This window comes from Tursiops truncatus, chromosome 5 (assembly GCF_011762595.2).
Source record: "Tursiops truncatus isolate mTurTru1 chromosome 5, mTurTru1.mat.Y, whole genome shotgun sequence".
NCBI lineage: Eukaryota > Metazoa > Chordata > Mammalia > Artiodactyla > Delphinidae > Tursiops > Tursiops truncatus.
Window position 1 is genome coordinate 28,616,615 of NC_047038.1, and position 24,580 is coordinate 28,641,194.

A 24,580-nucleotide genomic window follows, 5' to 3' on the forward strand; every position below is an offset into this window, starting at 1 on the left:
GTAACTTTGTTACCATCAGTCTATGTACTCTTATAATAATAATAAAACTTGACCACTTTGGAAAGGAAAAATAAATTGTCATGACCTGAAACTAAAATATCTAAAATTAGTTAAACTTTATTAGCAAGTGAGAGAATAAATATTTTTGAAATGAAAGTCCATATTGCTTCATATTAAAAAGTGTTTATTGAGGGCCATCTCTGGGACTGGAACTATACTTAGTGTTGGAGATACAACATGGAACAATAAAAATGTGTCCCTTTCCTCAGAGATATAGTAGTTTAGACAAATAAAGACATGTAAAGAAGCATAACGGCTACTTTGGGGTAAAAGAGGATTCTGAAAATACTTAAAAGGATGATAAACCCAGATTTGAGAAGGCAGGAAGCCTTCACAAGAACAGGACATTTAAGCTAAAGGCTGTAGAAAGACAGATGACACTCAGATTAACAACTCTCACGTACTTGCATCCGAACCTCAATTCACTCTCTTGTCTAATTTTGTCAACTTAGTATCTGAAAAATATTTATCTTTTTCTCCCCAAAATAAAACAAAACCAACAAAACACACACAAAAGCAAACACTTTTTTTTAAAAAAAAGCCTTCTTATTTTACACTGGAGACCAATCTGATTTACTAACCCAAAGCATCAGATTATGATTCCATGTAGCTGCAACCCATGAAATGTTGTAGTGCTATATCAATGCCCTGTTTGTTATTTCCAATAAAAACAATACTATTAATCATAATAATGCTGTGTAGCAAACTACCACAAAATCTCAGCAATCTACAATAGTCATCATTTATTTGGGTGTTTATCTGGGCAGCCGGGATCGGCTGATTTGAGCCTGACACAGCTGTGTGGGCCCATTAATCTCAGCTGACCTTGCTCAAGTGCTTTGGGGCTCTGCTGGAGCGCAGATGATCTAGACCGGTCTCTGTGTGAGCAGTTTAGCTAGGTTCCGTGTATTTCTCACACTACTTCTGGAACAGCAAGCTAGCCCAGGCGTATTCTTTGTAAGTTGATGGCAGGGGTCTTGAAAAGAGAAATGAAATATGTGAAGACTCTCAAGGCCTAGGCTCAGAGCTGGCATACCATCAATTCTGTCTTGTTCTGTTGACCAAAGCAAGTCTTGTGGGCCAAACTGAAGCCAAGAAGCAGGAGAATATACTCTACTCCTTCAGCGGGAGAATCTGAAAAGTCACAGAGCAAAGAGAGTAGATATAGGGAAGATTAAAGAATTGAGGCAGCTGATGCAATTATACAAATACTAAAACACAGACTAATGTTCGATAAACTATTTCCACTATACCCACTCCACAGCTTTTTTGAAATAACACACTTCTAAATATTTTCAGAAACCCTTGTTTTTCTGGAGGTCCTAAGCATGTGCTATGTCAGCCTACTAGATTATCCTGCCCTGCCACCCTTAGAAGATTTTAATTTCAACTGGTTTTATATAGTTAAATATACCAATGACCATAAATATAATTTGAAGAGAATAATACTAAATAGCATATCAGAGATATACTAATAAGAGCATTTATTGACCTTATATCAGAAGATTTTTGTGGTATGACTTTTTAAAATTCACATAAATTATCAATTTCTTATCTATAAATATAATGTGATAATACCTGCTAGTGAGTGTGACTTCGAAAAATAAAATAAGCCACCTAACAGAATTCCTGGTAGATTGCAGATGTTGAGTAAGTTTTTGTTGTGACCGTACTTAGAGCTCTAGTTTTGTGGGATTTGGAGCAAATTATTTGGCCCTCTTAGCTTTAGTTTTCTCATCTGTTAAACTGAGATAATAATGCCTATTTTAGGAGTCATGAGAATTATATTAGTTGATCCATAAAAGGTTTAGAAGTGTGACGAGATATGGTGAACATATAGTCAACAAGCATAATTAGCAACTTCTTGGAGTGTAAATCTTTAATAAGTCTCATATATAATGTTAAGTTGCTTTTATGAAAGTTATTAAAACATACAAAATTATTTATTGTCTTATTAATCAAAAAAAGTTATTCAGCATATTGTGCCCACGTTAGGGAGTGAATTGTTTAATGAAAAAAAAGAGTTAACATAAGTTCCCTATATATGCTTATATTATAGATGCAGATAAAATAGATGTGTATTTGAAACATAAACTAAAAAGCAGGCATGCAATTAATTCTAAAATGGTAGTTTATTTAAAAATTTCTCTAGAAATTAAAGAAGAGAGAAGATCAATAGCCAGAAAGAGGCTAGAGGGGGCTAGAACTGTAAATCTGAACTGGGATAAATATTTCTGAGTGAAAAGGACATTCTAAATGGGGAAATAGTAGGCTTGAGCTCAAGAAGCAGTGAGGAGACCAGACTGAAAAAAAAAAGCAAAACTTTTGCTTAGGTTGAAATCGTACATGAATTTAGAAGGAAAAGGTGGGACCAGATTCAGGGGAACTTTGAATATCAAAAATTTTAATGTATATAAACATAAACGTCAGTCATAAATCAATTTACTTTGAGTTTTTAAAATACTTTGTTCATTAATCTTTGTATCCATACACCTAATATATGTATAACAAATGAAGTAATTAACAGTGCAATAACTTTCTTAATACTCGTCGTATAACACTGTAAAACTATAAAAAATTTTGAACATTAGTGGAACATCAAGACACTAATTTTTTTTTGAATCAACCATTTAATGTCCCCTTTGATAACCACTTGAACTCTTCTTGACTTCAGAATAACCATTTAGTTAGCGAAATTTAGTGTTTGATTTTTCACGATTGTAACTTGTATTATTTTTATGAATCTCTGTTATGATAATAGAGGAAAAAGAGGAGAGAAGTTCATTGAGATCATGTAGGAGAACTAATACAGAATCACTGGTTTAGAAAGCCTAAGCTGGTGGTGGTAGAGAAAATAAGCTGGAATAAAGAAAGAATAGATTTGAGTATATGAGAGGGACTTGGTAAGACTGAGTGAAGGACCTGTAGAGAGAGGGTAGTTTACTAATTTTGGTTCACAAGTATGAAATTTAAGAGCTAATGTTTACAAAGTTATTTCTAAAATTCTCTACTATTTTAATCACTAATCAATTAATCTTACAATAAATTCTTCTTGCTTGTGTATTATCTGCCTAGGGCTTTGATGGACAATGTGTACATTGTCCTAGACCTCAAGAAGTACGCAGTCAGTTTGGAATTTGTGGATGAAGTAACTAACACAAAGTGAAATGTTAAATTCTTGAGTATTGATGCTGAGTGGCATAGTAATTCCTAGAAGGGAGAGGTCTGTGTGGTCAGAATAGACAATTTCTGGAGAGAGTAAAACTTTATATGTACCTTAACAAATACTTAAGACACAAATGTGTGAAAAAGAAAGGAGAGGGATTCATGATGGGAGAAGATTAAACAGAGAGATGTAGGAGTGATCAGGATGTGCCCCACTTTCAGAAGGAACTTGTCTAAATGTAAAGGCATAAACATACTGAAAGAGTCCATTGGAGTCAGAAAATGCAGGGATTGAAAACTAGTCAAAAGACTGGCTTTGGGTCTAAGGTTGGAGACAAGAGAGAGTTGTGGTAGCGTAAGGAAGACAGTGTTAAGACAGGTCAGTCTGGTTGTGGTGGGCAGACTCATCTGAAAGAGAGAATGGAGAGCAGAGAGAAAATTAAGAGGATATTTATTTAATCCAGGTAAAGGGGATGTCTAGACCACAGAGGAAGGCGAGAAATACAAAGAGAGATATTTTGAAGGGAAAAAAAGGAAAGAAATCATTAAAGCCCAAAAGGCAAGAAGAGTCATACCAACATGAAGAGAACTCAGATGACTAGGAGGTGGACCAAACCTGGAAAAGATGAAAGTGAGTTTCGGTGAGAATATGCAGTGCCAGAGACAACTACTAGACATCTAAATGGACAAAAACATTAGAAATTAGGGCTTAAAGTGGAGATGAGCAGCCAGTGCTAGAATTAGAGGTTCCAGAGCCAACCAAATGAGACTGGATAGCAGATGCCATACAACTAACTAGCTTTATTTATTTTTACCTATTTATTTATATTCCATTTTAGATGATAAAACTTAATTATTAATGCACATTAAGTAAGTAGTACCTCTTTTTTAAATTTAAAATAGCCGTTCCATATTACTACATTATTTGGGGATATGTACACAGAAGGCACGGGAAAGAAAGCAATTCTCAAATATTAAACACAAACGTAACTGATATTTTTTTCTGTTAAATGTTAAAAGAGCTAACATTTATATGGCTGCAGTTCTAAGTACTTTCTATATATTAACCTATTTAATTCCTACCACAACCCTGAGACATAAATATTGTTATCTCTATTTTAATATATATGGAAACAGAAGTGTAGAGTTTAAGTGACTTGCCCAAAGTCACCCAGCAATTAAGTGACAGAACTGGGATTCCAACCCAAGTAGGAACAATTTTGTTGTCTTATTGTCTCCACTATACTTTTTCTGGAGCAATGATTAACTGTGAAATTTTATGCCATTTCTTATGTATTAATACTACCATATTTGTGTCAAGACAGAGAAAGATTAATCTTAGAAGTCTCAGTTAGACGAGATTTGGGCTGTATCAGGAACTCCAGAATATTCTTTTTTCAATTTTATTCCACATATGGCTCATACAATGACCACTATATCACAAGATATGTAACCCCAAGTATGTAAAAACTGGAACTCTCAGGGGCTTCCCTGGTGGTGCAGTGGTTGAGAGTCTGCGTGCCGATGCAGGGGCCACGGGTTTGTGCCCCGGTCTGGGAGGATCCCACATGCTGCGGAGCGGCTGGGCGTGTGAGCCATGGCCGCTCAGCCTGTGCGTCCGGAGCCTGTGCTCCGCAATGGGAGAGGCCACAACAGTGAGAGGCCCACGTACCACCAAAACAAAAAAACAACTGGAACTCTCAAAGGATCTTCAAATAAAATATCATTTTGCAATTAGATCTTGTTCTAAACTGTTTTTCAAAAATAACTGCAGACTTATGTTTATCATTTCATGTACAAATGTAGATAACATAGACAAAAACACAAAATTCTGTATAATGAGATAACAACAAAAGAAATCCCTACAATAGGATCTTGAATAAAAATCAGCTATTGATGTTTATGTTTCCAGATTGGTTTTGAGCAAGAGTTTTAGCTCTTTATCCATATTTGTTTTTAAAATTTCAGCATGACCACATTCTATTCCATGTATTTTTAATGTTAACAGTGTTCATTGAAGGGAAAATAAAAAGTCTAGGAAGATCATTTCAACCATTGTTTTATCAGCTCCTTAAGCATAGAGGGCTGTTTTGTCTCAGAACAACTACAGTGCACTGTTTGTAATTATGGAGGCATCTCGGAATCACAAGCACCAAGAGAGAAAGCTCTGTGATCTAGCTGTGCCTGGGAAAGATACAGTGCTTCAATGAAAATTCAGCACCCTTTAAAACTAGAAATATTCTGAGTTTTGAACTAACCGTGAACATTTAGAGGAAGAAGGAAGTTGCTTAATTTTGAAATGACATTCTATTTTTTGAAAAGTATAGATTAAAGCATTTTTATATAGAAGTATTTTGTAATGAGTAACTCTTACAGACACAATTTTTATGAGTAAAGTGTAAATGAATCAGACCATATAGATTAAATTCCCTTTGAAATGCTCAAGCGTTTAAATAACTAGAGGATGTATGATAGGCCCAAATCATTCGGGGTTTTATTGACCCCAAAGCATTCAAAAGTGGAATTGAGCTTCTCAGGCCACCAGAATGCGGCTCTTAGTCCAATGATGATACCTGATGTGAAACCTCAAGAAAACATTTCTTTTTTTTATAATATAACACAATTATTTTTGCATTCAGTTAGTAATAGGTGATATAAGTCAAAGTCAAGAAAACATTTCCTCCTGATATTTTTGACAAAATCCTGTGCTAAATTTGTCTGGTTATCAACATAACTAATGTCCTTTTGCATGTATTGTTAAATCCTGCTTCTCAATTAGAATTAACTTGCTTTTCCAGAATTTGGTTAAAGTCAAGGGTGATGAGGTCCATGGGGAAGTGTGCAGGTGGAGAACCAGGAAATTATACCCTTGAGAAGCTCTGGGGTTTTTAATCATTGAGATCTGACCCATAATGACTGATGAAAACATTCTGCTCCTCACTAGTGACTTACAGATGGTGGAACTAGTTCAAACTCATTTTCCCTTCTTTCTTCCTTAAATTAGCAAACATATGCATGTATGTATGTGTGTAGGAATATGGGATTGAAACAGCTGGCAAAAAAATCTTATTCCTGTTATTCATGACACCTAGCATCAGACTAAAGTGCTAGGTGTGATTTTTCCATGCAAAGAATTATCGTACAAAAGCCTTTCACCATGGAGATTAAATCAAAAACTGTGCTCTCTCACTTGCTACCCTCCCAAACCGCAGACACACACACACACAGATATTTTTCCCAATTTTTAGTAATGTTTATTAATATTACTTTGGTGACTGATAAAATCAGCTTTCTCTCCCATATAATATATACAAGTAATATATATTTGCAGTGTATGTGCTTGTATGAATACACACACACACATATGCCTGAGAAAGGATGATATTAGACAAAAAATAAAACACAAAATTATGAATCATAAATGACATTTAGTCTGTTACATATTATGATTTGTAAGGTGCTTTGCGCACGCAGCTGACGATAGAAGAGATGCAGACCTGGTAAGCTGAGAAAAGTCAGAGATATCTTTCCTGTATTTTCCCCACGCTGTGTAATCTATGTTTACATAATTCATTTTTGTTTGAGGGGGCAGTGACTCCCATCCTTTCTCCCCTTTCTCATTGGGTTAAAAAATTCTTAAGGTCTTTTTAATTAACTAGAAAATTTAGCTCAATTGAATTTAAGATTGTATTATCATATTAACAGTGAAATGAATATAGTAATGCTAAAATAGAGCTAATGCTCATAAAATTTTTGTTTCATTACAAAATAATAGAGCAAAAATATTAATTCTTCACATTAATAAATGTGTTATTTAGTTTATCTTCTAAAATAAAGAATTAATCTCTCTGTGGAAGAAAACATTGGAATGTAGTTTCTAAATCTTGTTAATATAGTTAGTCATTTGTTTTGGGGGAGGTTGTTCTTAGCCAAGTTAGCATGATTATTAAGGAATATTTGGATTGCTCTATTTTGTTAGGACAGCATAAGTAGATTGATGGTTATGACTGGTTTTATAATTTATTATATAACTTATTATATGTGATATTACTTAAAAAATTTTAATGTACACTTTATATAAAATATACACATATTACAGGTATAAGTGATTCAATTAAAATTATTGTCTCTAATGTGACAATTCATATTATTATACAAGAAAATGATTTAAATAATTCTGTATATATTATATAAATATTTGTGTATGTGTGTATATGTTTATATATAAGTAAATATATATTACTTATATATTAAATATTATTATTTAATAATAACATAGAGGTATAGCCATAGAAATATGCCAATAGCATTTGCAAATTACTTCAGAAATTACAAATATGTCTTTACAATTATAAATATGTTAGTTATATGAATGAATAAAATCTTTTTAGCCACATTACCTCTGTTGTCAATATTTTAAATCAAACTGTTAAATACCTGCTGGTTTTAACGAATTTGTATGCATGTTCAAACTTTTTCTACTCTGTATGCTCTTGAAGAAATAGTTACTCTCTCGTAGGAAATGCATCCATCAAACACTACCTGCAACCCATGCTAGAATATGTTTTATTTGAGATATGTCTGTTCATTTATGCTTCCTCTGTGTTCTCTCCTGTATTTATTTCTGGATATATATTCATTTGAAATCTACTTTTCTTTTCTTACTTTTTATTCTGGCAAGTTGTCCTCTCTCTCCAATCTCCTTATAGGAGGGTGTGAATAGGAAGGTGTTTTCCTAAAATGACAGCTTAGCAGTCTTGGGCATGTCGTGGGGAGCTAATGGTCCAGACTGACCCGACATGTACAGTGTTTCTCTGTCTCCCATTTCCATTCTCACACTACCAGTTAATCTGGCACATTCAGGGTTGTTTGATCAGATGGATAAAATGATCTTGATACTTAGCAGTCTGAGTATCCTTTGGGTGGCTCTTAACTGTCTCTGAGAACATTGTGCATGTACCAGATTGTAGTGAATGTTCCCAAGATACATTTCTAATCAAAATATAATACAAAGGTTTAGATGGCTGTTACAGTATAACAAAAGATTGCATTGCTTGCTTGGCTTCATTCAGTTTTGTTTTTTTTCTTTTTCTTCAATGCAGCCTCTAATCTCATAAAATAACTGTCTGCAATTAACTATCTATGTCTTTGCTATTTAACTACACAGAAGGTCATTGCAAACATGCAAATTTCTCACGGTCTAAGTATTTTGTAAGGGAAATCTCTGATTTATTCTCTTGTATTTTTAGTAAAGGTCAGATCAGTTGTATTTAGCAGAGGAGTATGCAGAACTTTGGAATACTTACCTGTAGAGTTTGAACCTTGAAGGGACTGATAATTTCTGAGCATTGCCAAAAGTCGTGGGGTGAATCATATGATTAAAGAAATATATATTGTTAAGGAAATGTGTCCTAAAAGCAGAGGTGTTTTAAAATGCATTTTGCCATTGCTGATACTTTTTATTTTTTTTTGAATAGTCAGTAGTTCAGAGCCCTGAGCATTAAAGGGCATCGGATTTAACCAGATCTCTAGGATGTGGGTGAAAGAGATGCAGAATCACAAAACTTATGAGTTTGCCTGAGGCTCTAAATATATCAAATCATCCTCACTTCTCAAACGGTCTGGATTGCTTTAACTTCTTGTCCTGGGTCTTTCTGTGTTACAACAGGCCATCGTGAGGGCCAATAACCCAGCATCCATGGCCAGTTTCTTTGTTTAGAGCCCCATCTGGTTATAAAACCTATCTTATTCCTTGGAGATAGACCAGAACCATGGTTCCAATTCACATGGGTTAGGTGGCACAAGTGCCTCTTCAGCTGCACAGTCTCCATAAGCTGCAACCGATTGATTGCGTAGTTTATTTACTTTGCAACGACCTAGTAACAGCAGCACGTGGCCTCCTGACCACATGGTTTGATTGCCATCATGGCCTTCCAACAGGGCTCCCAGCAGGGCTTCTGCAGTGCTCACAGCTTGTGTGGAATGCAGCAGCACAGCCTCTTAGTGGTACGGGTAACCAAGATCGGATTTTGTGTCTCTCCTCCCCAATTTGGTTTGGGCTGCTTGTGTGGTGGATTGACTGTCAGTTGGCTTTGCAGAATTTTAATGAGGAGCAAACATTGTTTTGGAGTGGCGCAGCTGAGGAGCAGGGGCCTGGTGGAAGATGTTGTTTTTGGCAGAAATGATGGCAGGATCAGGCATAACAGCTGGTAAGAGTGCACTTACTGTGGAAAAAAAAAGGGTGTCTACTAATTGGAAAACTCAGTTGTGTTGGTGAAGCTTCAGTCAACAGCTCTGATTTGAAAGTCATAGGTTTTGCAAATTACTGAATTTGGAGTTACTGTTTCTAAGAATCTAAAAGAATCCTGTGCAGTAAACCATGATATTAGTATTTCCTTAGCTTCTCTAGATGCTAGATTAGATTTGGGGGTTTTGTCATGTTATCATTAAGGTAAACCATTTATGTATCCATCCATTTCTTATTTCACCAATGAGTATTTGTTAAGGACTTACTATTTGCCCTTCAGATGATAGGAAATTTATTTAAACACAGCCCCTGTCGTTCAACACTTTGCAATCTTCCAAGTGAGGAAAAACATCTGTAAATAACTGCAAAATGAGATGGCATATTAAGTATTATGGGAGTTCAGATGAGGGAAGGGAGTTTTTTCCATCTAGAAGGCTTAGAAAAAGCCTTAAGATAGAGATAACATCTGAGTTTAGCTTTGAATGATGAGTAGAATTTAGAAACTCAGACACAGGAAAAATAACGTTTCAATTGAGAAAAGACAAAGGAAAAATACCAGATGTAAATAGTTGTTTACTTTTATTGAAATGTACAACGTGAGCATTGGGAGATAAGATTCAGGAGGTAGATTAGAGATATATCTTGGTGAATCTTTTTGTTTTTTCAGTATATAAATTCATATGTTTAATTATAAAGCCTTTGTAGTTTGTTGTTGTTACTTTTTCCACCCTAGCTCTCAGAAACCAGAATGTGAAAATAGTCTTATAAACAAGCATTTATCTAATTATTACATGACTTATTTCCAGAATCTTTCCATTCAGCAGTCATATATTAAGTTCCTCACACATTCAAGACATTGTTCCAAGTGCTAGTGAGACACAAGTGGAAGACACAGACCTGGCGGATGATAATTACAATTAGATGATCAGAGAAGTGGAACTACTCCTTGGTACTCCTTGGGGACTGTGATCTTGACCTTGATTCTATTTCTTAAACACAGTCCATGTTTTTTGTTTGTTTGTTTTGTTTTGTTTTGTTTGTTACTTCAGTGTCTTTGCTCCTTTTATCCTCCCTATAGGACTAAAGGCTAGTTGAAAAAAAAATCTAGGTTTTATTTTAAGCAATGAGAAGTTGTAAAACTTTTTTAAACAGAGAGCTTTAGGGGGTTGATCTTTGTAGAAAACTGTAGCTATTTATTGATCTTGGTACATATGCTGCTTATTACTGAATATGTTTTTATTTTGCCTTTACATATTTAGGCTTATGAGAAAACTTTTAAAACATTTTGTCACTACTAAAAAGGAATTTAAGATAACATGGACAAAAATGAGAATGAAATTTATATTTTTTGTGCATTTATACAAAACTTTTGCTAAGCAAATAAATATTATAGGAAAGACATGGTGAGATAGACAGCTAATATGGAAATGAGAACATATGTTCTAGTATAATTTCTGCTGCTCAACATAAGACTCTAGTTCTCCTGTTTGTAAAATGATGGTGATGATATATATATACAGATATACACACATACATCTTTCCAAGTTTTTTTGAGTTTAAGATTTCAGGGAAATGTTTAAGCTTTGTAAGAGAAGGTACTGTCTTTAATCGTTTTCAAGTACTTTAGAAAAAACAATTATTCATATATTAAGGATCTGTCATTTAGAAATCATTTTTATCTCTTCATTTGTCACAGTGTACAGGAATCAGCCACGTAATACTTTGGTAATCCATATGGTAATCCATATCCAGTTTTTCAGAGTAAATAATTTCATTTGTCTAAAGAACTTACTGTAATTCACAATTGCCATTTTTCAGGCAGGGCCTCTCCTCACTAGTTGATGTCATTGTCATGGTCTTCCCTGAAAGTGAAGGCAACATTTACTGATGCATAAAATACTCAAAAAGTTGAGAAAAATGTCATAAAATCACTCATTGTTTTTTAGGGAGGCAGAACTTTAGACTTACATTTATTAGAAAAAGAGTGGGTCATGAAACTCCATGACACTCATCCTAGCATTCTACTTGGAAACATATGTATTTAAATGTGATTCAAAGAGGAAAATACAATCTGTTAAACTTTATTTTCTTTAGCAGCTCCCTTTGCCAGAGTACACTAGAGTCTTTCCTGCCCAATTCCTGCCCAACTGTGAAATTAGCAAACTAGTTAGAACCAGTTTGCTGAATACTTTTTCCACTTTATTTTTCTACTTGGTTCATAAGTGCATGATGTGCATCCTTAAAAACACATTTTGTGCCAGTATTAGAGTACTCTAAAATGGAAGGAAGAATATTTAAACTATATACAAAAACCTGTGAGCTATTATAGTTTTTGTAGTGGCTGAAACGTACCAGGAAAAAACAAAAATACAAGCTATAAATCTGCCTTGCTATATCTCATTTTCTGTTGTCTAGATCAGCCTTTAAGCATTTACCATTGGGTGTATATGAAATTCAGTGACAATATCAGTAACTCTTTAAATTTAAAAATCATTAAAAATTTTTGCTATTTTGATTTAAAATAGCATTTCACTATTTGATTTTATACAACCACTCCTTATTTTCTCTAATATCTATAAGGGCACAAAAATATAAAAAATCACAATTTTGTAAATTAAAGTGGAAAATCAACTTAATGTGAACATTTAGAAGGAATCATTCCTAACTACAAGGTCCTTTGGATTAGAGCAGCAGTTCTCAACTAGGGGAAATTTTGCTGCCCTTCCTCCCCTCCCACCAAGGGGATTTTGGCAATGTCTGGAGACATTATTGTCTGTCACAACTCAGGGAGTGGAAGAGGTGTGCTACTGGCATCTAGTGAGTAGAGGCTAGAGATGCTGCTAAATATCCTTTGGTGCACAGGAGGTCTTCAACAACAAACAATTATGTGGTTCAAAACGTCAACAGTGCCAAGATAGAGAAACCTTGGATTAGAGAAAAAAATGGAAGTAACTGGCCTTTCCATACACATAGCTTGTATTTCTGAAATTAGATAGAGACTCTTGGTCCTCTCCCACTTAGATACCTGAATCAAGAATATAAAATCTAAATCAAGGAGAAAGAAAGAAAATTACACTGAGAATTAATTATAGTAGGAACATGGAAGTCAGAAAAGAGGATTGATATCTTTACCATGGTGAGAGAAGATAACTCAATCTAGAGTTCATTACATAGAAAATATCTCTTTAGACAGGACAAGAATGACTCAAAGATATTTTTGAATAAAAAAAATTGAGAGTTTGTAACTGACAGTATCCCATTAAAGAAAATATTTAATGATATATGTAATGCATCATTAATGTTCCTAGATAGTCTGAAAAGCAAGAAGAAATAAAGGAAAAGAAAGGTGATAAAAATGTTAATGTAAATAAATTTTGATTTTTTAAACTAATAATATTAACTGTAGCTTAAAATTAACTAAATTACAAGGTAATAGTGAATATACATAGTGTGGAGGTGTTTGATTATTTACAAGAGGAGTAAATAAACTGATTCACTTTAAACCTGAATGAGTTAAATTCACATTTTAATGTCTATTGAAACTACTAAAAGAAGCATAATGGAGTATATAACTTCTGGAAAGCTTATGTAACCATAATTATTAGAAACAAGATAGATTTTTAGATTAAATTAACATTTCTAGTGATAAAGAGGGTCAAAAATAATGATAAAACAGTTTACCAGGGTGATATAAAAGTTTTAATCTCTTACGCAATGAAGAACAGTCTTAAAATAAATAAAGCAAAAATGACAGCACTACAAAGAAAAACATACAATTCCACAATCACAGTGGAAGATTTTAAAAACAAGGAAACCCAGATCAAGCAGACAAAAATATCAATAAGACTGTAGAAGCTTTAATCAACACAGTTAGCTTTAAGTAAGTCACATAGAAATTTTCCTTCAGTAACTGCAAAGCACATATTATTTTCAAATACATACTGTACTAAATTTTGAACACGTATAGGCTATAAAGTAAGACTCAACAACATGGCAGTCATATTCTCTAAACACAAAGTAATTAAGTTAAAATTAAACAAGAAAAAAAATAAACAAAGCCAAATAGAAACAAGCCATGTTTAGAAATTTAGAAACATACTTTAAAACAATTTATAGATGAAAGAATACTCATATTGGAAATGAAACATTTTTAGAATAGAATAGTAACAAAAACCCTATATTTCAAAACTTAACAGCACAGAGGTGAAATACTTAGAAAAAACATATATATCATGAATCCATAAAGCAGAAAGAGAGAAAGCCTTAACTTTAATTTACTAAGGAACCATCTTAAGAACTTAGGAACAGAAAAACGTCAGAATCACCTCAGCTGAAAAATTTAGGAGGAAAGAAATTATAGAGATGAAACAAATAAGTAAAACAAATTACTGAAAGCTAATATACAATGAAAAGTCTGAAAAAAGCAAATGTAGATGCTTGAGAAAACTAAAGTTGACAAACCTCTGGTAAGATTGATCAAGACATAAAGAATAAAGATGTAAATAATAGACTTTAGGAAAGGAAAAAGGAACACAACCACAGCTGAAGATGTAAAGAGTAAGAAGCCATGTAGTTTATATAGTAACAAATCCAGATTGAGTGTGTTTAAATCAAAGTTCCTCAACTTATTAATGTATGATCATAGTCAAGTTAATTAGTCTTTCTTTGCTTTATTTACACCATCTACAAAAATATGAAATAATAGGATCTGTCTCAATGGATGGTGTCAGGATTAAATAAACCCTTGAGCATTTCAGAAGAAACAGAAATTAAAGAGTAGAGGATAAAAATCCTGAGTAAATGAAATAGAGGGAGGGAAAGCAAAGTTCCTGTGGGCACTAGCCCTTCCATTCGACTACCAGTTACTTTTTGTTACTGCATGGATTCATTACAAATAGAAGTTGAACTTTGTAAACTGGGGAGTTAAAACTTGTTGTATCTATTGTTCTTTTATTTTTGAAGCCCAGCAGGACCCTGCAGGCCTTCCCAGGGACAGACACCACCACAACCCTCAATAGTGTCCCCGACCTGACCTGCCACTTGTTTGTAGAAAAGTTTTAGCCTCCTAGGCCATCCCCAATTTCCGAAGAGCAGATTAACCAGAGAAGTGAGAAAATTTAGAAACAAAGTAAAGCACTCAAGCAAGGCAAAATAATAATAGTTTAGCCATAAAACAAAGTCAAGCACTTTTAGTTCCTCCTCAAGGGCTAGAGATATTATGCTGAGTCATATCCTTGAATTGTTTTGCAGATACTAAAATCCCCACCAGGTGGAAGAAGTTAACTGCATGCTGACCACCAACACACAGATCCCAGATGTGTTAGAACCAGAAGGTTGATGGTTGAGATTCCCAAGACATCACCCTGTTACGCTACCTCACCATCACCAGAGAATTGCGCAGGAGCTGATCACACATCCTGTGACCCTTTCCCTCCCACTGTCTTTAAAATTCCTTCCCTAAATGGCATCGAGGAGTTTGGGTCTTTTGAACATGAGCTGCCCATTCTCTTTGCTTGGTCCTGCAATAGACACTGAACCTTCCTTCACCACAACCTGATGTCAGTAGATTGGCTTTGCTGAGCATCAGGCAGGCTGACCCAAATTTGGTTTGGTAATATTTATAGTTGCAGTCGTTTAAAAATTACACTGTTTCTTTATATTCTCTAAATCTTGATCTTCTAGATGACAAATGTTAGTTTCTTATTCGGTAACCTCCATGAAACTATCCCTGATGATAATTCTACGGGCTTAGGCAATCTCTCTCAGCTAATACACTACACATCCCATCAACTTATTAAAACTTCACAGTGATTTCATATGCTTCTCAGTTCACATCTTGGATTTCTGCATAAAAACCTCACACCCAAGATATTTTGGATGCCTCTTTCTATGACCCCTTCATTTCATTCATTTAATCAACCAATGTTTATTGATTCCTTAATATGTATCTAGGATAAAAGAAACACAAATAAGACTACTTCCCTACACTCATGGAGTTTACAGCATAGCTGGGAAGACAAAGAATTAATCAGTGATGAAGGTAAGAGTGTGATGGGTGAAAGCATAAAGCTCCTCAGGAATCTGTGGTGGCATAGTCTCCTAAACTAGAATGAGGAATCAGGGTAGACTTCTTCAGCTTGTAGAGCCTTTGATGGTGAGGGGATTTGAAGTTAGAACAGACTAATGATTGGTTACAAGTGGCAAAAACTTGAAACAAACCCTGGTTAAATAAGAAGGGGACTGTGTTGGCTCACATGAATGACAAATCCAAGGGTTCAACCAAATATAAATCAAGAATCTGTCCTTTTCCATACCTTTCTCTTTTTCTTAGTTTTCTTTTTTTTAATTTTTATTTATTTATTTATTTGTTATTTTTGGCTGTGTTGGGTCTTCATTTCTGTGCGAGGGCTTTCTCTAGTTGCGGCGAGTGGGGGCCCCTCTTCATCGCGGTGCGCGGGCCTCTCACTGTCGCGGCCTCTCTTGTTGCAGAGCACAGGCTCCAGATGCGCAGGCTCAGTAGTTGTGGCTCGCAGGTCCAGTTGCTTCGCGGCATGTGGGATCTTCCCAGAGCAGGGCTCGAACCTGTGTCCCCTGCATTGGCAGGCAGATTCTCAATCACTGTGCCACCACCAGGGAAGCCCAGTTTTCTTTTTATAATTGGCTTAATTTGTCAGGCAAACTCTGTCTTATGGAGCAAGATGGACTCTGGAAGCCTAGCCTTCCATCCTACCTGATCATGACCCCCAGAGGTAAGATTATGTTTTCTTTCTAGTCCACCTAGCAAAAGCCCTGAGCTTGCTGCTTGTTGGTTTAAATTGTATGAATATCTAGTTCTTACCCACTCACCAGAGGAAAGGAATATAAAGCTAGGAACACATGCTTACACTTAGCATTTGGGTGGCATGTATGTGGAGGCCTGGATTAACCACATCTGAGCCACATGGATGAAGAGAGAGGGAGGCATTGTTTCCCAAAGGCAAATTGAAGTTTATTTTCAGAGAGGAAGATGCTGGACAGGGGGAAAAAAAGCCAACCCCCCCCAAAATAAAAAGACAAAAAAACAAGCACAACAGATATCTACTGTAGAGGAAGGTGGAAAGAACATTATACACAAAGAAATAAGTATATGACAGTCATGGAAATATTGCATAACTGCGGGGAACAATAGTAGTTGAAAGTGTTTGGAGCCAAGCTTATGAAGTGGTGGTGAGGTTAGGAGGATTGTTTGGTAGAAGTACTTGAAAAAGTTGCCTTTTGTGCACATTTCCTCCTTTCTCAGCACCTGGGCATGCACGCTGGTACTGACTGTGAGCCGCCTAGCCTGGTAACATGGTCTGCAACCTCATTTCTATTTCAAGGGAAGGATTTGAAAGCTGCTGCAATGTTGCTGCCCTTCAGGAATGCCCAGATGGGCGCTAGTTTTTCTCATTTGTAATTTAAATCATGAGAACAGAATTACCCTCCCTAACATGGATCTCAATATACAAAAAGTAGTAAGGAAAAGTATTTTCGTTATTTAAAAATAGTCTGCACATTTTTTTTTTCTGTGTTTGGCTTTTGGAAAATCATTATATGTTATTGTCTGAATCTGTTATTTGTTATCCTAGCATAACACATACCTATTCATGGATTAATGCTTCCATTATAATCAAACCTTTCTTAGTATTTTTCAGGTTTGGTCTTTGTTTGCTTTGTGAAACAGTCTTGTCTGTACATTTCTGTCTTTGATCTTAAAAACCTTAAGAGGACAAGATAAATGTCTTTTTCAAAATATTTTGTGTGTCTTTTTGTGAAAGCTAATAATTTTCTTGGCCATAATCTGTTCTCAGTAAATTTTGTTTGGATTGAGTTAAACTGAATTATATCCTTCAAAAATTTTATGAAATAAATTGTCATTGCCAAGCCTGATGTAAGATCATTCCGACTCCCACAATAGTAATAACTGTATTTCTGTCTTTCCCTCTTTTTCTTATTGATATATAATTGTCTGTTTACTTTCAAAATACAAGAAATTTTGATCCCCTAATATTGGACTTAAGAGAAAGATGACCACTGAGAATGTTGATAGATTGAAAAAGAGAGAGAGAGGGAGAGACGTGACAGAAAACACTTCTACAAATTTGCAGCCACAGGAGATATTAGAAAATAAAACTATAGGAAAAACACATAATACTGAATTTTTAAAAATGGAATTTTGATAGCAGCATCCTATGTACTTATGACTCATATTCCAAAAGCTAAACTGATACATTTTCATCATAATGATGAACATGTAGTTAAACTAAGTAGTTTGAAATTCAAGACTTGGCTCATTTAAATTCAGAATAGCTGAAGTTTCTTCATTATAGCACCAAAACTTTGAAACCTGGAACCTACTGTTATATAATTTTATTTAAAATGTTAACATGTGTCCTTGTTTTTAAAAATATGTACCATAGAGCCTCATTTTATATTGGACTTCTTTGTAAGGTAAAAAGTTATAATGCAAAAATTAATATGATCAAAATTATTCTTGAAAGTCCATTAAGTTGAAGGTAAAGAACAGTATATGTGGCCAAATATATATTTCTATTGAAGAGTAATTTACTATCTCTTCATAATGTCAAACTATAAGTTTGAAGTGACTTCTAGGTATATTTAAGGTTCATATTATACAAAAAGCCTTTTATTTAAGGTTTATGTTATATAAAAAACAAACAAACAAAAAACTTAAATGTACGTCATGAGAAACCCACACTACAAGGACACAAGAGACAGGACAAATGTAACTGATTGAAGGAATGGCAAATTTATCTCTTTCATCTAAACTTTACCCTTGGATATAGGCTCATTTAGTAGAATGTCAGACAGAACAGCCTAGATTATGTAAAGTTTACCTTTTTTTTATATTTCTCTTTTTCCTAAAATCAGATAGTTATATTCATGTAAGTGCATACATAGTGAGAAACCATGTATATCATTTATACATATACCAATAACAAATATCATTTAATATTTCTTTTATGATCCAGACAAAGTCATGGTTGTAAATAACCCATGAATATTTGAACTTACTCCTTGACCTTACCTGTCTTCTTTATCTACTCTCTCTCCTTGGTGACTTCACACAATTTTTCCCTCCCTATGTCATTTGGCTTTAACTTTCTTCTTCCAAGGGTCAGCAAAAAAGAATTGGGGAATCATTCTTGACTTTTTTCTCACATCACAAATCCAATGTGTCAAGAAATCCCAAGGGGGCTTCCCTGGTGGCGCAGTGGTTGGGAGTCCACCTGCCGGTGCAGGGGGCGCGGGTTCGTGCGCCGGTCTGGGAGGATCCCGCGTGCCGCGGAGCGGCTGGGCCCGTGAGCCATGGCCGCTGAGCCTGTGTGTCCGGAGCCTGTGCTCCACAGCGGGAGAGGCCGCAGCGGCGAGAGGCCCGCGTACTGCAAAAAAAAAAAAAAAAAAGAAATCCCAAGGGCCCAACCTTCCAAATGGATCCAGAATTCACCTACTTTTCACTGTCTCCACAGTTAATCAATCTGGTCCAAGCAATTTGTGTATTGTCTTTAATTAATTTCTCTATCTATTTAAAAAACATTTTTGCCTTCTGCTAACAGACAATTGACATTTAGTGCCACTAGTAATATACAGCTACTCTTTACCCTTTTTATTTCTTACAACTGATACCACCAAGCTTATTAGAGTTGAATGTAACATAAGAGTAAATGGACTCTGAAGAGAAATGTGAAATTCTTGTACATATAAAAAACACTTTTTATACAAAATAAATGAGTCACGGGGATGAAATGTACAGTATGGGGAATAGTCAATAATAATGTCATATCTTTGTGTGGTGACAGATGGTAACTGGACTAATCGTGGTGATCATTATGTAATGTATAGAGGTATCAAATCACTATGTTGTGCACCAGGAACTAACGTAGTGTTGTAGGTCAGTTACACTTAAAAAACAAACTCATAGAAAAAGAGATCATATTTGTGGTTACCAGTGGTGGGGAAGGGGAGGGAGAATTGGATGAAGATGATCAAAACGTACAAGTTGTTAGTTATAAATAAGTACTAGGGCTGTAATGTACAATATGATTAGCATAATGCACACTGCTGTATGTTATATATGAAAATTGTTAAGAGAGTGAGTCCTAAGAAAAACAATATTTTTTCTTCTTCTTTAATTTTGTATCTATAAAAGATGATGGATACAGGACTTCCCTGGTGGTCCAGCGGTTAAGACTCCGTGCTCCCAATGCAGGGAGCCCGGGTTCGATCCCTGATCAGGGAACTAGATCCCACATGCATGCCACAACTAAAAAAAAAAAAGACCCCGCATGCCACAACTGAAAAAAAGATCCCACAGCCGCAGAGAAGGTCCCGCATGCTGCAACTAAGACCCGGCACAGCCAAATAAATAAGTAAATATTTTTTTTAAAAGATGATGGATATTCACTAAATGTATTGTGATAATCATTTCATGATGTATGTAAGTTGAGTCATTATGTTGTACATTTTAAACTTACACAGTGCTGAATGTCAATTATATCTCAATAAAACTAGGTGAAAAAATTTGTAAATGCATGGATTTGTGAATTTCTTTTGGATTCTTACTGGATATTTTTGCTTACATCCTGTTTTTTGTTTATATTTCAGATGGTTGTTGTGCTTAGATATGTGTTTCCTGCTGAAATTAGTTTTATTGATCAAACAAAACTGATCCTTAAATTTTGGTCTTTTCTCAAATTATTAATGAATCATCAACTTGGAAAATGTTTTCACTCTGACCGATCTTTATCACTTTATGAATTTTCCCTCAATAAAACACCATTCTCTGTTTCAAAAAGGTTTTATACTGTCAACCTTTACCTTTAGTTCCTTGAGTTTGCTTTTTCAGATTTCAGGTATTTAAAAGATATCTAAGTTTATATTAAATGGCACATTATCTACAAAGAAAAAGTAATCTGAAACCGTGGAACCACTTCTGCAAATGAATAAGGAAAATTTGAACGTGCTAATGTCTCAAGGTCAAATTTTATGATTTTTTTATTTTGAAGAAAGAATTGAATGTGTCTCCAGATAGATTAATTTGCTGGACAAAGCAGTGCTTTTCCTGGTAAGTCGTCAAGTAGAAAAAAAATTTTGAAAAAGATCAGAACTGGACTAAGTTACTTTATCAGATTAAAATCAGTTCACTCAATCATTCTATTCTTCCTTTTTAAAATATGAATACTAATCATATAAACAGATATGACATTAAATTATAATTAATTAATGGTATTAATATTACTGTTTTATAAAATAAATTTAAAATGTGCTCAATCTGAAATTTTACTTTTTGAAGATGTACATCAAAAAGAACATTTTGTATGGTTAATATATTAACATATATAATTCTAATTTTGACCCTTTTACAAACATGCATTTAATCATTCTCAGCTTCCTTATCGGATGATGAATTGGATTCCAAGAACATCTTTTGCCATAAATTGTGATTCAACTTTTTCATATAATGCCTGAACACCAAGTTTTTAATTCCAATTAAGATTGTTTCTTAAGAGAGAAGAGGCATATTACCATGGTGGAAGCTAGCACTTGGATTATCAATCCAAGGATGATGTGAAAAAAAGTACAAACAAAAAATATTTGTGTATTTTAACATACTCTTATCTATGTTTAGAGATAACGTGAACACCAACCATTGTAGATTCTCCAGAACATAATTTTTAAAACTGAAAATCAATTAGATATCGAAATTATAGAAAGTCTTTATGTAACAAGGTACTTTTCAAAGTTTGACTGTTAAAGTTCAATGATGTGTAGACAGAGACGTACAAGATTACTGCTATCAGCTTCTGAAATGCATGTAATACAATCTAATACGGTGTGAGGATCAATGCATCTGTCCATCTTGCATATCTGCCCTGCTGGAGAGAGCAGCGGTCAGACCAGTGGAGAGATCACAGTTGCTGAGCAACGGTTCCATCACGGACAGGCTTTTTGATTTGATTTGGTGGAAAGACAAGGAGTATATATATTTTTATACACAATAAAACAAGTCTATCATTGAACAGAAGACTAGCAATAGCAAAGAATCCTATGGTACAGTGTGAAGATTATAATTATTGATCTTTAGAGAAAATACATTTAGTAGTACCAATGTGAAAGGAGTTAATTTGACTGTGAATTGTACTGATACTGTGCATCTATAAATGATTGCTCTGTAGGCAGAGAGGGACCAAAATTAGACTGGTAAAGTATTTCCTTAGAGTCTAAGTGATTATATCTTCCCTTTCCTAATCTGTTCATTGGACTGTGTGCAGAGAAAAGATCACACATGCGGTAGTTTGGGGATGATTCAAATCACTTTTCAATTTGAAAGCACATTATGGTTTCTGTTAAATAGGGACCTGGATAGTTGGGAATGCTCTGGATTAATGTCTAATTTACTCAGTTTGCCCCTTCTTCTTATAACTGGACAACTACTTGTAGTCTTATAATTTTTGAATCATCATCCATGAGTCTTAGGTCTTTAGAATGAGCTTCCTGAGTCCTTGTTATTAGTTAGCAGATTTAAAGAACGGGGTGCATTGGCCACATCTCCATATGTAAACCAAGTAGAAATTAAATGATCTCATGTAACAAAGGAACAAAATGAAATTATTTCTCACAGTATCCTTTGTTTGTCTATTCTTAACCACCATCTTAGAGAAGTGTAAATTAAAAGTCGAAATTACTTATTTCAGAAACTAAATAAATAGAGCACACTGCTGCTTTTTCATTTCATTGTGTCATTGTGTACCTTCACTTCTGGTATTTTTTACTTCCCTCTGAAAGCGCTATTTCAACAAGACCATGTAAATGTCTATAATTGCGAGAGAAAATGTTAATATAACATTTACACAGTTCAACAGCTTCAAAGCTGTTTCATTGACTATGCTTAAAAGGAAACTTACACACTGAGGCCCCAAGTCCACATAAATGCTAGTTTAGTGGGACATTTGGTGACAGAGCCTTGAAAACAGAAACAAAAAGGAAGGGAAATCAAACAGCCCCATCTTCCAGCCTAATTCCAGCCATTTAGAAGCTCTGTGCTTAAGCCTAGGATTACCAGTGATACTATCTACATCAGCTTTGCTGTTCAGGAAGAAATGCCCCTCTTATTAAAGAAAAAAGGAGAAAAAGAAAGAGGGAAAAAAGAAAATAGTTTAAAGCCAAGTAATTCAGGCTTGCATAAATCTTTAATGGGTTCTGTCTTCATATGATTGGCTGTGCGTTCTTTCCTCTGCCCAGGGGAAACACTATATGTCTTAGAGGAGAATAATAGTAACTCCATCTTGTGTGTTATATGATATCTTCAAGTAATCCCGAGGATTTTGGCTTTGTCTGCTGTAAACAAAAGGCCACCCATACATAATGTGTCTGTGCTATTCCAGACTCCTCACCTTAGCAGGTGACACCCATAAGATGGACGTGGGAGACTAAGCCCATATGTACTGGCGGCAGTTTTACTCCTAAGACAGCTCGGAAAATGTAAAAACAAATAGCGTATTTCTCTTCCTATAAGAACAAAGTGTGATCAGCACCCTGCAGTTGTGTCAATTTTCTGGGCTTTTCTCAGGAGTAAGAATGAAACACCAGATAATATGCTTTGCTTTGTGAGCTGATGAAGAAAATACCACGCCGTAGATTCATTCGTTGAAAATGTATGGATGATTCCAAGCTCTATGTCAAACCACAAAAGAGAAATTAAGGAATAAAAGTATCCGTCATTCACATGTTAAGATTTTACTGAAGATTAATAAAAGTTACATAGAAAAGTCTATTTTATCATCATTCTTTTTTGTTCTTCTGGGGGTATGCTTACTGAGTTAGGTTCTGAACGGGTAAGCTTCCTAAGTGATGGATTTATTCACTCAACAAATATTCACCTACACATGTAAGAGACTTTCTTCCACTCTGACAATATGAGAAAGCTTTGACTTGTAGATGGACTTAGTACACAGGCTAACGTGGTAAAATTTCAAATCTGAAAGAGAGTCAGACCTGAATCTGCTCAATTTCTTTATCATCTCTGATGCAGTATCAGTTCTCAGCAATTCTATGCTTACTGATTACATTGCATATAAATAAGCACACCTTTGTTTCACTACTTATTTAAACAGTACCAACAAACAGAGGGAGAATTTCTAAGTTGATTGGCTAAAATCAGTCATTTAAGAAGCTAGATCTTATAGTAAAGAGTATTTTGAAAGAAGGCCAAAACATAGTTTCTGCTGTTCTTCAGTAAAATCACAAATTGTTTCTAGGATACATTTAATTTTATGCACAAGTGCACGTTTATTTTTATTTCAAATTCGCAGGAAAGTTTTTGTGTGAGGTAGAAAAGAAATATGCATTGTCAAATACCAATTCTCAAATACCAATTCTCAAATACCAATTACCAGTGAAAAGGTAAATTACAATTTTGAGCCAATGAATCGATGTATTGTAACAAAAGACATGATGGTCATCAACAAACACATATAATAATTCTAATATTGAAAGTTTGCTGCAATGTGTAATATATGGTGGCAAATACAATAACTGAAAAAGCAAGTTGTTGGTAAAAGAGAAAATGGATTCACAGAGATACTATTATTGTTATTTTTAATGTGGATTTAGAGCATCCATTTCACAATATATTTCTAAGCAGGGTTAATATCTTTATACTGTGCTTTCTTAGTTAAGAGAGTTATATTGATTGATTCATTCTTAGACTACGCATCATGAACTAACAAATAGAAGGCCTATTAATTCTTCAACAGATCAAGTTGTTGTCTGATCTTCCTCAATCTCCCATATGTAAATTTCACAAAAATAAATTTAAAAAACCCCAAAAAGTGGGCTTCCTTGGTGGCGCAGTGGTTGAGAGTCCGCCAGCCGATGCAGGGGACATGGGTTTGTGCCCCGGTCCGGGAAGATCCCACATGCCGCGGAGCGGCTGGGCCCGTGAGCCATGGCCGCTGAGCCTGCGCTCCACAACGGGAGAGGCCACAACAGTGAGAGGCCCGCGTACCGCAAAAAAAAAAAAAAAAAAAAAAAAAAAGGGAGTGGGACATCAAAATGGCCCAATCATAT

General features: G+C 34.9%; 1 protein-coding gene across 1 annotated transcript in view; it reads left to right on the forward strand.

Moving 5' to 3' along the window:
* LOC109548747 (uncharacterized) overlaps window positions 1-20,029 on the forward strand; it is a 680,792-nt gene extending 660,763 nt beyond the window's left edge. Inside the window, exon 16 of the mRNA XM_073804971.1 lies at window positions 14,723-20,029. The gene's annotated coding sequence lies outside the window, so the exon portion shown is untranslated. The remainder of the gene's footprint in view (window positions 1-14,722) is intronic.
* Window positions 20,030-24,580: the final 4,551 nt, after the last annotated feature.